At 36.1% G+C, this 14,394-nt stretch overlaps 1 long non-coding RNA gene across 1 annotated transcript; it reads right to left on the reverse strand.

Annotated features, from left to right (window-relative positions):
* Positions 1–1,986: 1,986 nt before the first annotated feature.
* LOC140146097 (uncharacterized) lies at positions 1,987–14,266 on the reverse strand. Its single transcript, XR_011858187.1, has 7 exons — positions 14,112–14,266; positions 12,304–12,395; positions 11,142–11,242; positions 10,362–10,420; positions 8,064–8,170; positions 7,326–7,436; positions 1,987–2,122 (listed from the first exon to the last, which is right to left on the reverse strand). It is a non-coding gene; the product is annotated as an uncharacterized lncRNA (long non-coding RNA).
* Positions 14,267–14,394: the final 128 nt, after the last annotated feature.

Below are 14,394 nucleotides of genomic sequence, written 5' to 3' on the forward strand. Positions count from 1 at the left end.
AAAGACACCAATTACCAGCTTCATGTTGACAACGCCACATCTGTTGCATTGAGAGTAGAAAATTTAAGAAAGGAAAAGCATAATCCTATTTTATTGTATAAACCTCAAGGAGTAATTAATAATACTATGTATCCAGCACTTGGAAAAGATGATTTTATTTTAGCAATTCAAACCAAAGAACAATCAGAAATCTTCACAAAATTTTCAAATATTATTTTATGCATGGATGCAACTCATAAGACAAATGCCTACCGATACAAATTAATTACACTTATGGTTCCTGATCAATTTAGACATGGTTATCCTGTTGCATTTTGTATATCTTCAAAGGAAACCTCACTTGCACTTACGTTATTTTTAGAATCTATTAAACAAAAATGTCCTAATGCTTCTGTAAATATATTGATGACCGATGATGATTCAGCTGGAATAACAGCAGCCAACAATGTTTTTGGAAATGTAGACCACTTTTTATGTATATGGCATGTACACCAATCATGGCGTCGCAAATTACGTTCGATTACCAATTCAACAGATCAAGTTACCATGTATGCATATCTTTGTGCCATGCTGGAATCCACTCAAGAATCTGATTATCACAAATATTACAATAATTTTATTGCTCGTTTTGAAATGAAGTATCCTGATTTTGTAACATATTTTAAATCAATGTATGGTATGCGTCCACAAAAATGGTCACTTTGTTTTAGAAAGCAAGATTATGCTCATGTAAATACAAATATGTTTCTTGAGAGTTTTTATAATAAACTCAAATCTGTGTACTTTGATAAAAAATCAATCGAAGAGTTGATAGACTTGTGGAAACGTTACTTCAAATTGAGAAGGATATGTACATAAATCATTTTAAACAGGTCATGTTCAACTCAGGCAATTATAGTCATGTATTAGCTAATCGTCACACCAGAAGTCTTGAAATTAAGGACATTGCAGTTTTGCAGGTGAATGAAGAAACCTTTACTGTACAGTCATCATCTAATTCTGCAACTCAATACACTGTTAAAAAGCTGACAAGTGTCTGCAAGAAATCGCATTGTTATGTTAAGTGTAATGAATTCCCATGTATTAATTTGTGCTATCATATGTTTTCATGTACTTGTATAGATTATGCCAAGCATATATGTAAGCATATTCACAGAGTTCATTGTATATATAGCAAATCTCAATCAACTTCATCAAACAATACTGACCAAGATTGTGATGAGTTTGCTAATTTGCCTATGGATATACCTAACAATACAACAGATCACAGTCGCCTCACACAAGATATTCGTAGCATACTGCAAACCATATCTGATCAACTGGACAATCCAATCATTCAATCACAACGACTCAGTACCGTTAAAGAATGTCTCATGGGTATAAAAAATGCCAATAATGCTACAATCTCTTTACTTGACCAATCAAGGATAAAGCCAGTAAAGCCAATAGACAATATAGCCCTGGCACACTGAACACATTACAGCCACGTTTCAGACCAACTACAAATGTTCCAGGAAAACGCAAGAAACCAAGACTAACTGCCCTTCTGCAGAACAGAAGAAAGAATTACTCAAGTCCCCAGCTTCAACACCAACCACACCAAATCTGGTAGATAACCCATCTCAACACGTGCCTGGTCAAAGACGGTAAGCAAAAGCATAAACTATTCCCCTTAGGGAACAAAGCCAAAAGTAGATGAAGTTCTGTAAACATAACTAATTTGTAAATGAAACAGGAATCTAATTGATAACAATTTTATGCACAAAATATTAGTCTGAAGAATGTCTCATAATTCAATTTTCAATGTTCTTTACGATTATATTTCTAGCACACAAGAGGGGTCAGCCATGACACGAAACTAGTTATGTTTATATGACTTTAGGTTGTTCCCTAATATCATATACATTGCACGTCTGTAATAAACTAGTATTTTCTGTATCCAAGTGTAGCCCATGAACTCTGCTGATATTATTCATAAAATACAGTGTTAGTTCCTTAATTTACCAAACTTTTGTGTCTTCTTGGTGCCTTTGAACGTCAATAAGAAACTATCGATATCCAGCATGATGTGACAGCGGTGTATAACCAAACATCATCTTCATGATGTATTCACTTGCAGTACCTAAAAGTGAGCCACATGAAAAAACAAAGAAAGATGAAAATACGATTATTATACATAATGCAAACATAGTTCAAATGTAGACGGAAACATTCTGATACTTTCCTTTCTTCTGATGGGCAATGTGATTGTCTGTATCATATAATGAATTCTAATAAGTTTTATTTCATATTTTTCATACAGGTTTAGTCACACTGGAAGCACATTTTGGCCGTGATACCCATTATGTCAGAAACCCACACAGTATCTCCACACTACCAACAACAATGCCACTTATCAGGTAAGATTATTTCTTGTATTTTAATGGATATTTCAAAAAATTCAATTTGGTTCTTATATTGCTGTCAAAAAAAAGTAAAGGTTGTTGTAAAGAAGGCTGAAACATCACTTTTGTAAAATTTACATAACAATAACTCATTGACAACAATAAATCAAGCAAGTTTTCAAAGTATATGATTTGTTGAATGAACTTTTGCGAAACATCAACATGTTATTTTTCAATAATATGATTTAAATAATGAAAATTGATTTATGGGCTTCTTCGACCAACAACACCTACATGTACAATCAACAAAATTAATGTTGGCACACTCTGGCACCGAATTGGTCAAGATGGGAGATGCCGCGCTTGTTGATAGAAAGACAGCTTAGGCTAATAGAAATTGGCACTCCTTTTGTGGTGGATAATAATAAAGTATAAAACATGCAGGCATATGTCCGGCACTTAGGCAGGGTGATTCTTTGTTGGATTATTTTATTTGATCCTATTTGTGACCTCTTCTCATAATTTATTACTTTCATTGTCTCACAAGTGTGAAACATCGAGTCGCAGACTCGCAGTACCGTCCATGCGAACTTGGATGTAAGCTTAAGCTTAGGCCTATATCATGACGGTGTTGACGCAACTTAGAAGTATGATATATCTCCTTAAATTTGCCTCTGTGGGCCTACTTTAATAAATACGATAGAGTAGGCCTGTGACTGTGAATTAATTTAGATGCCAAGGCAAACGATTATATGTATATCGCTATGGTCGGGGCACATACATTTGTAGGCCTATTTGCATGCTTGTCATGGTCGACCTGGCTAAAAATCCTGGCGTTTGCGGGCCGAATGTGGCAACCCAAAATTTACGGTCGACCTGGGAGAAACCGATTTACGATAACTTAGGTGGTCTATCGTGTGCGATACGATATTTTAGGTCGACCTGGGATTTTTTTCTCCCAACTTGACCCAAAACGCCACTCTGGCATACAAAATGTAAATCGCCACCCCTCTCCCTCAGTTCAATGTTGATGAAAGCAATTTTCCATTTGGCTCTCCAGTCTCCCAACATTGATTGAGGGGAATGGGAGAAGGTACTATGTATCACTCATCAAACATAGTTATACTAATTTCACTAAACTATCAGAGCGACAATGAAGAGTTCCAACATTTTGTCAAGGTATGCCAACTATTAATTTCATTGATTGTTGTCTACCCTTAATGTAAAAAATGCCGTTTGGCAGCTAGATGGTTGTGTAGAATTTTTTAATTTAAAACAATGGGGAAGTCTTGCTAGAGTATAACTTTAATTGTTCTCACTTCCAAAGACAAAATATTTATATTTTCACAACCCCCTCCAAAGAACCAATGCAATTACCAATAATGGATAATATAACTGCACAAAATGTTTTACAAATTGCAAATTTCTTTTTCCCTAATAGGAGCACATCATCAACATTAGTATCAACACCATCAGCAATAGGAATTCCTTCTGGTCTCCTGGCGACACCATCATCATTGAATAGACCGATTGAGATCACACTGGCCAATGGAAAAAAGATGAAAATCATAGTCGGAAACAAGTATGCTGGTGCTTGTGTTCCTTTAGGACAGCCTGACCCTGATATCGATGCTTGAATACAAATGAATGTTCTTCTATAAGTTGTTTTAAAATGTAGCTGTGTGATTATGCAGGTTACTGCATTTCTAGCTAGTTTTGTTTCAAGGTACTTGCCTGCATTTGTTTATATTGCTGTGGTTTAAACATGTGCTACAACAACATAAGTTATGAACAAAGTATTGTAGGCCAGTCAAACTATGAAATCACCCACCAATAGAATTGCAACAGATGGTCAAATCTTGTTAAAAACATACCAATGTATTACTCTTGTCAATGTCATTAGGATTTAGAAAAAGTATAGTTTGACCTATCTCTGATGTACGCACAGGCATATACGTATCAGGGTCATGCTGTCCTAACACAAGCACCAGCATACTTGTTTCCTACTATAATTTTCATATACACATCTGTTTAAAGACACTATATCTATTCATTGACCTTGCGACCTAGGCTTGGACGTACATACTGCTTCCGTAAATGTGACCATATCAGCATGTCCGGTATGGTAATGAGCATTCAGCATATTAGTGTACTGCTATCTACTGTAGATAGCATCAGATAAATGTGGCCATATCAGCATGCCTGTATGTACATGTATGATATTATGTGTGACTATATGAGCATTCAGTGTATTACTATATACTGTTATCTACTGTGTGTCTTTCTGTACATAGGCCTGTAGAAAATAGCATTTACATGGTACATGTAATTATTGTATAGTCTTGTATCATGTGTAGAGTGTTAGTTATAGTAACAAGTGGGATACTCATCGATCCATAACAAAAGGTATAGAATTCATTGACAATAGAACCCAATGTTGCCAATACTGCGGTTAAAGTGCCAAATTGTGCCAATTCAGTTTATAACATAAATATGTTTACTTCATATTACTACCGTAAAAACTTGATAGTTAGCATATGTGATTACTCTCGAGTGCTTTTAAAACATGCAAACATGAAGAGCCCCATCCACAAAAGTGTAAAAGGTTTTGAACAAATCATCGATACGAACAAGTAAACCTGCACATGTGTGTCTCAAGCCCATAAGCTAAGTTCGTAAAGCGCCAGACTTTGGTGGTACAATTTCATGCTTTCAAAAGCGCTTGATAGTAAGCACATATGCTAAGCTATGCTAACTATCAAGTTTTTACGGTACTTAATTTTAGATCCCGGTTTTGATTATTGTTTAAGAGTATTTTTTCTTTACTAGTACTGGCAGCTGTTATGCTGGGGTTGGGTGAAGGCAACCACTTATTGTGCGGAGAGAGTTGTTCAAGCTTGTGTCCACTACAGGTGCGCAGTATTCAGCAGGGGTGTAAACCAAAGCCAGAGTTGCAGTGCGTAGAGTAGAAACGCTGGCTCCCCAACCTGTTCCTCTGAGCCGTAAGATCTCCCTGTGCTGTGACTTTGTCGCGGAAGCCTGCCAGGTGTTGCTGGTAGGTAAGCGATCTGTCAAATTTCACTCCAAGGTAGATAGGGGTAGCTTGGAAAGCAAGTTGACTCTTATTGACCATGATGTTTAGCTCCCACTTAGCTTCCTTGCTGCTGAAACTGTCAGTTCCTCAGATATGTTGATAGGGTATCCATGTCATTACTGAGGACCTTCTTGATGTTTGACCATTTCCTGTGTGTTGCCAGGATGGCTATGTTGTCTGCGTAGCCATACTTCTTTGATGTTGTCTCAGACAATCATGAATGTAGATGTTGAATAGCAAAGGAGCCAGTACAGATCCCTGAGGAACACTGTTGTTAAGATGGCGAAATCTGCTTTGCTGTCTGTCACTGGTCTTCAGTACGAAGCTCCGATTTGAGATCAGGTTCAGAATGTAATGAACCATCTGTCCGGTATCATACAAAGTAGCTTTGCAGTGAGTCCCCTGTGCCATACGGTGTCATAGGTAGCAGTTAAATCCACAAAAACAGCCCCTGCCTTCTCCTGGTTCTCAAATGTATCTTCAATGTCCAGCGTAAGGAGGGTCACTTGGTCTACAGTTGACCTACCCTGGGCTTGTAGCTCTTTGGATCATCCTTGGGTTTGTTCGGCTTCGGTAGGGCTTTTGGCTTTTGCATTGGCTCATCGAAAATGACAGAAAGAGGCGTAGCCAGTTGGTGACGGCATTTCGGGATGTATGATATCAGATCCTGGGGCCTTGCCTGCTTTCAGCAATTTGATAGCTGATGACATTTCCTCCACTGTGAACTGATTGGTTAGCTCTGTGTCCGTCTTCCAGAGACTGGCTACTTCCTTGCCAATGCATCTTGAGAAATCCCGATCTGGGTTCTTGAAACAGCTATTCTGGACTAGCTGAGATGCAATGGAGTAAGCACTGACTGGGCACTTGGTTGGAGATGAAGTTTTCCGGCCAGTTTGTTGGTTGACTGTGTGCCATGCTCTGCGGCAGGAGTGAGTGAAGTCAATTGACTCAACAGTTTCAGCCCAGCGTTCTTGGCGCTTCTCATCTAGGTGTGACAGCAGTATGGAAGCAGTTGCTTGTGACTTCTGACCTGGTTCAGCTTCGATGTCATACAGCTCTTGACATTCATCATCCCAGCCTGGGATGTAGCTCCTTTGGTAGAAATGTGGGATTGACTGCTTTGCTGCATGGATGAGAAGGTTGCAGTAGGCCTTGTATGATGAGTACAGGTCTTCACTGTCTGGGTGTGTTAGCCTTGAGACCAGCTTGTTTGTTATCCGTTGAAATTGTTCCAAGTTAGCCTTGCCAAAGTTCCAGCGATCTGATGGAAACTTCAGTTATGAATCAGTTTGTCTTCCGAAAATTGCGCAAATGTTTGTACAGGCTCCGAAACCTGTAATATCTTTGTTAGGATTTATAATCTGAGGCATGGCCTGATATAAAGGTTGGCCACCCCTGGTTTAAATGCTTGAGATAGCTCATTATAGCTGGTGTATCTCTCTAAATATCTAATGATGTAAATGCTGTAATAATACTAACATAAAGATACTTTGTATCCTCCTACCATTGTAGGATATTAAGTTGCTTGTAAAATGGAAGAACAATTGGAATATTATACCGTAAATCAAAAAACATGAAGTGTGTTTAAATGCTAACAGAGTTGGTGAAATTGATGTATTGTACAAATATTTTTGTTGCTGGTATAAGAATTGAATATTATGCTGTAAATTGCAGGAATTGAACTTTTATTACATGCATCTCTGAGAGTGTATAGTTACCTTAATGCTTGTATTGATGAAATTGTTGTTTTCTTAATTTTTGAATACCTTTGTATAGTATATGAGTGGATGTTCATCCGTAGTGATAGAAAAAAGAGTTTAATAACAGATACACTATTTTACACTCACCTGGAACATTTTCACAAGGTCAACTAGCATCCAGCAGATGGTGAATTGGTGATGACTGTGATGCTGTGATGATATCTTGTCTAGTCCTTCCTGATGACATCATATTAGGATCTTACAGCAAATAAAACAGTGGAGTGTTGATATTAAACTCTTATCACTATTGTATATTAAGTGCGTACATGTAATTAGTGTTAACAGAAAACATAAGAAAATGGATATGGAAAAGGTTCATAAATTTGCAACCAAGTACCGGTATTCAAGAGACCTAGATATTCAACATCAATAGTGTTAGTTTTGAGCAAGTCATTGATGGTAGTAACTCAATATGTACAGAACAATTCATGTGTATTCAGAAAGACTGTTGAATGAGCAAACCCATGTCATGGAGAAATCTTGCAGGACTCAATTCGATATATATCTTTAGAAAGCTCACACTGATTCAGACCTGAATTAGAAAATCTAATTTTAACTGAAATGTTCTGCTACTTTGGATTAAAAAATACTAACTGCATGGGTCAGAAACTCAGAATTGTGTATGTTACATTTGAAGTATAAGCAAATTTTCTCAGATAAGTGCTGCTGATTTTGATCATCTTTCATACCAGAAAGCACATTAATGTATATCATGATGCCATCAACATCAATAGTAGAACTTGGTCATGTATGTATACAAGATAACAGTCTACCTTATCCAATTATGAAATTATATCAAACTGAGTACAAATCATTTCAACTTACCATATACTTGATGGTGTATCATTTGAGAGGAGTGATGACACTGAATTAGTCAAGGTATCCAGCAGGTGAAATCTTGACATCAAAGAAACACATCATTGATGTAATGTCTATAAAACAAACAAACAATATACACTGTTAATTTGAAAAACTTGTAGATTTTATGTCAGGATGTAAAGTTAAAAGTTATTTTTATCATCTTGATGCTCATGGCATGTTTGTGGTTAAACAGAATGAAATAAGTTACCAACTGTTGAATATAATCTTTAGTAGTAAAAATGAAATTGTGCGGAAATTGTAATTGCTTAAAAGTATTTTGTGTTTCTACAAAAACATCATTTTATGGTTTGATAAAATAAAGATATTTGAGTCTTTCTCATTCTACCATCTCATTATATGTTGGTTGTAAAATGTAATTAAGCGCTGATGTTGATTACAATGTTGTTTATCAATGAAAATATGTTTATATGCTTGTGTGTTGATAAAATAAATGTATTAGATCTGCCTATCTGCAAAATGGAGGCAGTGTTATATATAATGCAGGTTATAAAATTAAAAGCATAAATGTAAAAATAATGTGGGTTGTGAAATGAAAAGCATGAATACAAAATGCTGGTTGTGAAACGAAAAGCATTAATACATAATGCTGGTTGTGAAATGTAAAGCATGAATACATAATGCTGGTTGTGAAATGTAAAGCATGAATACATAATGCTGGTTGTGAAACGAAAAGCATGAATACATAATGCTGGTTGTGAAATGTAAAACTTGAATACATAATGCTGGTTGTAAATGTAAAGCATGAATACATAATGCTGGTTGTGAAATGTAAAGCATGAATACAAAATGCTGGTTGTGAAATGTAAAGCATGAATACATAATGCTGGTTGTGAAATGTAAAGCATGAATACATAATGCTGGTTGTGAAATGTAAAGCTTGAATACATAATGCTGGTTGTAAATGTAAAGCATGAATACATAATGCTGGTTGTGAAATGTAAAGCATGAATACATAATGCTGGTTGTGAAATGTAAAGCATGAATACATAATGCTGGTTGTGAAATGTAAAGCATGAATACATAATGCTGGTTGTGAAATGTAAAGCATGAATACATAATGCTGGTTGTGAAATGTAAAGCATGAATATATAATGCTGGTTGTGAAATGTAAAGCATGAATACATAATGCTGGTTGTGAAATGTAAAGCATGAATACATAATGCTGGTTGTGAAATGTAAAGCATGAATATATAATGCTGGTTGTGAAATGTAAAGCATGAATACATAATGCTGGTTGTGAAATGTAAAGCATGAATACATAATGCTGGTTGTGAAATGTAAAGCATGAATACATAATGCTGGTTGTGAAATGTAAAGCATGAATACATAATGCTGGTTGTAAATGTAAAGCATGAATACATAATGCTGGTTGTGAAATGTAAAGCATGAATACATAATGCTGGTTGTGAAATGTAAAGCATGAATACATAATGCTGGTTGTAAATGAAAAGCATGAATACATAATGCTGGTTGTGAAATGTAAAGCATGAATACAAAATGCTGGTTGTGAAACAAAAAAATGCTGGTTGTGAAACGAAAAGCATGAATACATAATGCTGGTTGTAAATGAAAAGCATAAATACATAATGCTGGTTGTGAAATGTAAGGGCTCATATTGAAATACCCTACCACGTTTGCACACAGAAAGAAGGCAGGATTCCCCTCGCTAAGCGTGCGCCTCAGGAAAGCTCGGTCATAAAACAGATGGATTATATGCATCAGTGATACACCCTGCCCAGGATTTTAACAAAAGAAGGCTAGCACAGGAAAGCTGCAGGATGTCGTACACCTTCCTGTGTAAGGGAATTTCAATATGAGCCCTAAAGCATGAATACATAATGCTGGTTGTAAATGAAAAGCATAAATACATAATGCTGGTTGTGAAATGTAAGGGCTCATATTGAAATACCCTACCACGTTTGCACACAGAAAGAAGGCAGGATTCCCCGCGCTAAGCGTGCGCCTCAGGAAAGCTCGGTCATAAAACAGATGGATTATATGCATCAGTGATACACCCTGCCCAGGATTTTAACAAAAGAAGGCTAGCACAGGAAAGCTGCAGGATGTCGTACACCTTCCTGTGTAAGGGAATTTCAATATGAGCCCTAAAGCATGAATACATAATGCTGGTTGTAAATGAAAAGCATGAATACATAATGCTGGTTGTGAAATTAAAAGGTAGCAGGTGATACTTGTGGTTTAAGAATCACCTTGTTATAACATGTGTATAAATATGCTCACCTTCAGCTAGAGTTTAATACATGTATCGTGCCTACCCCATTTTCATCAACAACATTTCCCTAATTTAGATAAATAGAAGAATTAAAAAAGGAAGATGCAAGATATTAATTGTTAAAGTTGAGCATTGTTCAATCTTGTTCCAATTGTGCAACTTGAAGTATTTTTACATTGTCTATGTACGGCACTTGTAAGCACAGATATTAATAGCAATGTTTATTCATACTGTAGTACCGTACTGAATAAACTATAGGGTCAATATTCTGTGAAGTGCACTACTGATACAGTAAAAGTAATGCTTACTATGTCCTGTTACTCTTTAAAAGTAAGTACAAGGCCATGCATAAAGTGTATTCAGGGGTTGAGTTTTGAAAATAACAGGCACACTACAAATCACATTTCTAAAAATGTTATGGCAGGCTGTCAGGTGTGTTATTAAAATACAATTAGTAAGAAGTTTAGGAACTGAGGTGTGCTATAGTTTAGGAACTGAGGTGTGCTATATAAATTGTACTTGGACAGGCAATTCAAGGTGTGCGGTGGTGTATGATCACACTCGCATGCCTTAAAACTCAATCCCTGTGTATTAAGAGTGTACAATATTATTATGCATTTGAACAGCAAAATGCACTAGCCTTTATTGTTGAACATACAATCTGCAGATTTCCCAGTCATAAAGGTCTAATCGTAAGAAGTTCATAAATGTATTTTAAATAAATTGGAATATCAATGATGAATATGAACACAACAAAATAATGAATGTAAATAAAGCTGTTTACTTACTATGTACATGTTTTGTGACTGGCTTGTTTGATTGTAGTTTGTGCACATGAGACGTATGAACTAAAACTGAGTCCATCATGTTTTTGCAAAATATCACTAAACTGTAAAGCAATAATTAATACAAATCATGAATTCTAGCATAGTTACGGTCATTCAAAAAATCTTTTGCTTCCACCCTCACAAACCACAATTGAATTAACATGGAAAATTATCCTCAGATTAGTAGATTACCAACCTGAATGAAGGAAGCATTAGACTAAGTTGACAAAAGAATCACTCGATGTTATGTCACTACTTGAGACTTACAAAATGTATGTTAGGACATGAAAGGTCGATAGACTGCCCAAAAGCACCACCTAAAACAAATCAATACCAATATCTCCATGGCCATGGCATATTGTCAACTGCTTAAGAAACAAACCATAAGATTTAATTTGATTAAAATTTGGTATAGGCCTACCGGTACTTATGATTAATATTTTTATTTGAATTGTATATAACCGGCCGTTCTGGGTGGACACACGCTTGGGTCCTGATGGGACCAAGCTCAAGCAAAATGCTAAAGCCAAGCCTTAAAAGCTCATAAGCTAGCGTACTGGCCTATATGAAGAGAAAAGAAAGAAACAGGATTGAGGAAAAAGAAGAAGGAAAAGAAAGGTCAGTCCCAACAAATCAATTGTACAATTTTGCTCTCAATCGAGAAATAAGAAATTGGAAATTTTTATTCCATGCCCGATACAAAGGCTTAGAATTGACACTTGTGTTTAAGAACGAGGAAAAAGGTATTGTTTTTAGCAGCTGTTGTGCATCTATCATCTCATATTACACGGGTGACATTATATTTTTTTGGTGTAAAACAACTTGGCTTCAACTCAATGTTTCAAAATAATGATGTCACCTGTGTTATGAGACGATAGATGCATGACAGCAGCTTCAAACAATTATACCTTTATTCTCTTGGGGCTAACATGCATGGCGAAGTGTTAAAGAATGCAATTCACTGAGTAGTTCTACACCAAAAATAATGTCGCTAATGTTATATACAATAGATGCACGGCAGCAGCTTTACACAATACCTTTATTCTCTTATAATAAATTACAGTATTAAATAATGTTAAATAATAATATGAAACATTAATAATTTGCTTAAATAAAAAGTTACCTTTTTCAGAGTCTTGGTTAGCAGCGACGTAGCTTGCAACACCATCACATCATCTTCATTCAGCATAGTGTTTAAAAGCCTCCGGTCACTTACTAATAATGATAATAACAATTTATATTAGATAATAAAATTAACATAACTAGATATCAAACTTATTTCTCCACTGGAAATGAAATACATTTTGCTCAGCTTAATTTTACGATCACCTAGTATTTTGGTATATTTGTTCACAGTAGAAACATGGATCTGCATACCTAATTAACTTAGTTATAAAGTACCTAACTTTTTGACATTTGCAGTTTGGTCCATTTTTAGTGACAGAGTTTTTCTCTAAAAATGGCAAATGCAATGTCTATATTATGACATTGTGAAGGCCTATGCTAATATTTAGCGACAGAAATCATGTTCTACTATGAAAATTAAACATGAGTGGTTTTGATTTCATTAAAATGGATGTCTTTTCTTTATTAGAAAAGAGAAGACCTATTACTAGGCCTACATACATGTATGATCATGATTTGTATTTGGTATAAACTGAGGAGTAGGCTCTATAATAGTAGAACATGATTTCTGTCACTAAATAAATAGCATAGGCCTTCATCACAATGTCATAATAGACATTGCATTTGCCATTTTTAGAGAAAAACTCTGTCACTAAAAATGGACCAAACTGCAAATGTCAAAAAGTTAGGCACTTTAGACCCAAGTTAATTAGGTATGCAGATCCATGTTTCTACTGATAGTACTGTGAACAAATATACCAAAATACTAGGTGATCTTAAAATTAAGCTGAGCAAAATGTAGCTGATGAGAAAAATATATAGCTATACCGGGTACCCATCTATTCTCTTAAAATATAGGCCTACCGATATATCTGAACATTAGATTGCGTAACTCTATCACCCCCCTTACCACTTATTTATACAATGTTGAATCATGGTATGTATTATAGAAGGAGGTTCCACAGAAAAATCCTAATCCACTCAATAGGGTTAAGCCGATTACGCTATTCAACGCTAGTCATCACTTGAATGGATTTAATCAGTGCAGTCCCTCAAACACAGCCTTTGATGTTTATGATCGTTATGCGACAATATCGATCATCTATCTTAAAATTCAATTTAAACAGACCCCCCAGGTGACCCCTACCGGAAATGGATGGTATTAGTGCCCTTTTGCATCGGTCACATGATCTTCGATTGCGTCATTGTCTTTTCGAGTTCAAGTTGATTTACTAGCGAAAACCTGATCGAATTCCCTCATTTCCTTCCAAAGTTACGGTGAATTTATGTATTTTTTCTGATCATGATTAGTAATACTGGCGGGTGTCTGCGGGACTTTAAAACCAGTGGAAATGATTTGGAAAGGTTTTCCAAGACTGGCAATGTTGTTTCTATGATCCGCCAAGCTTGGCCATAAGAAATAAAATTACCGGAAGTAAATCGTTTTCCTTTGTTTATGGTCACGGCCACAATCACAATGCTTTGTGGGTAAAAATGACGTCATTCCGCTTAGAAGTCATTGGAAGTCACGATAACGGTGGTTCATAACCGGCCAAGCTCAATAGATAAGAAGCTTAGCAAATCGATAGTGCACCGTTCATACCTGATTGCTCAGTATCGACTCATAACGATCATAGTACAAAGGGAACTGGGTTCGTGCATTCTCCTTCTATAATACCTACCATGGTTGAATGTATCATTACATGATCGATTATACCCATCATTTGTAATTATGACACACACACACCCGTACGTACGCGAACATGGTTCTGAAAAAACAATAGCAAAAAATCTACAAAGACTCACCAACTTCTATTGCATGTACACGACAGACTTGTGTAAAGTTAACTGCATGTTCAAGACGAATCTGACACGATAAATCGCCATAAATACGCTCTCTAAATTATCGTGCAGCACATTTTCATACATGTTGCACATGTGATTTACGTCACGTTGATAACAGCTCGTCGCCACTTACTATGTTCATACGAGCTCTCCGATGCGATGGAAAATTTGCATATCACGTGGTTTGAGGTTTGCTTTGGTGCTGCCCTTAGTTGGATTCGTTTTTACCGGCGAAGAGGCGGGG

This window comes from Amphiura filiformis, chromosome 2, assembly GCF_039555335.1.
Source record: "Amphiura filiformis chromosome 2, Afil_fr2py, whole genome shotgun sequence".
NCBI lineage: Eukaryota > Metazoa > Echinodermata > Ophiuroidea > Amphilepidida > Amphiuridae > Amphiura > Amphiura filiformis.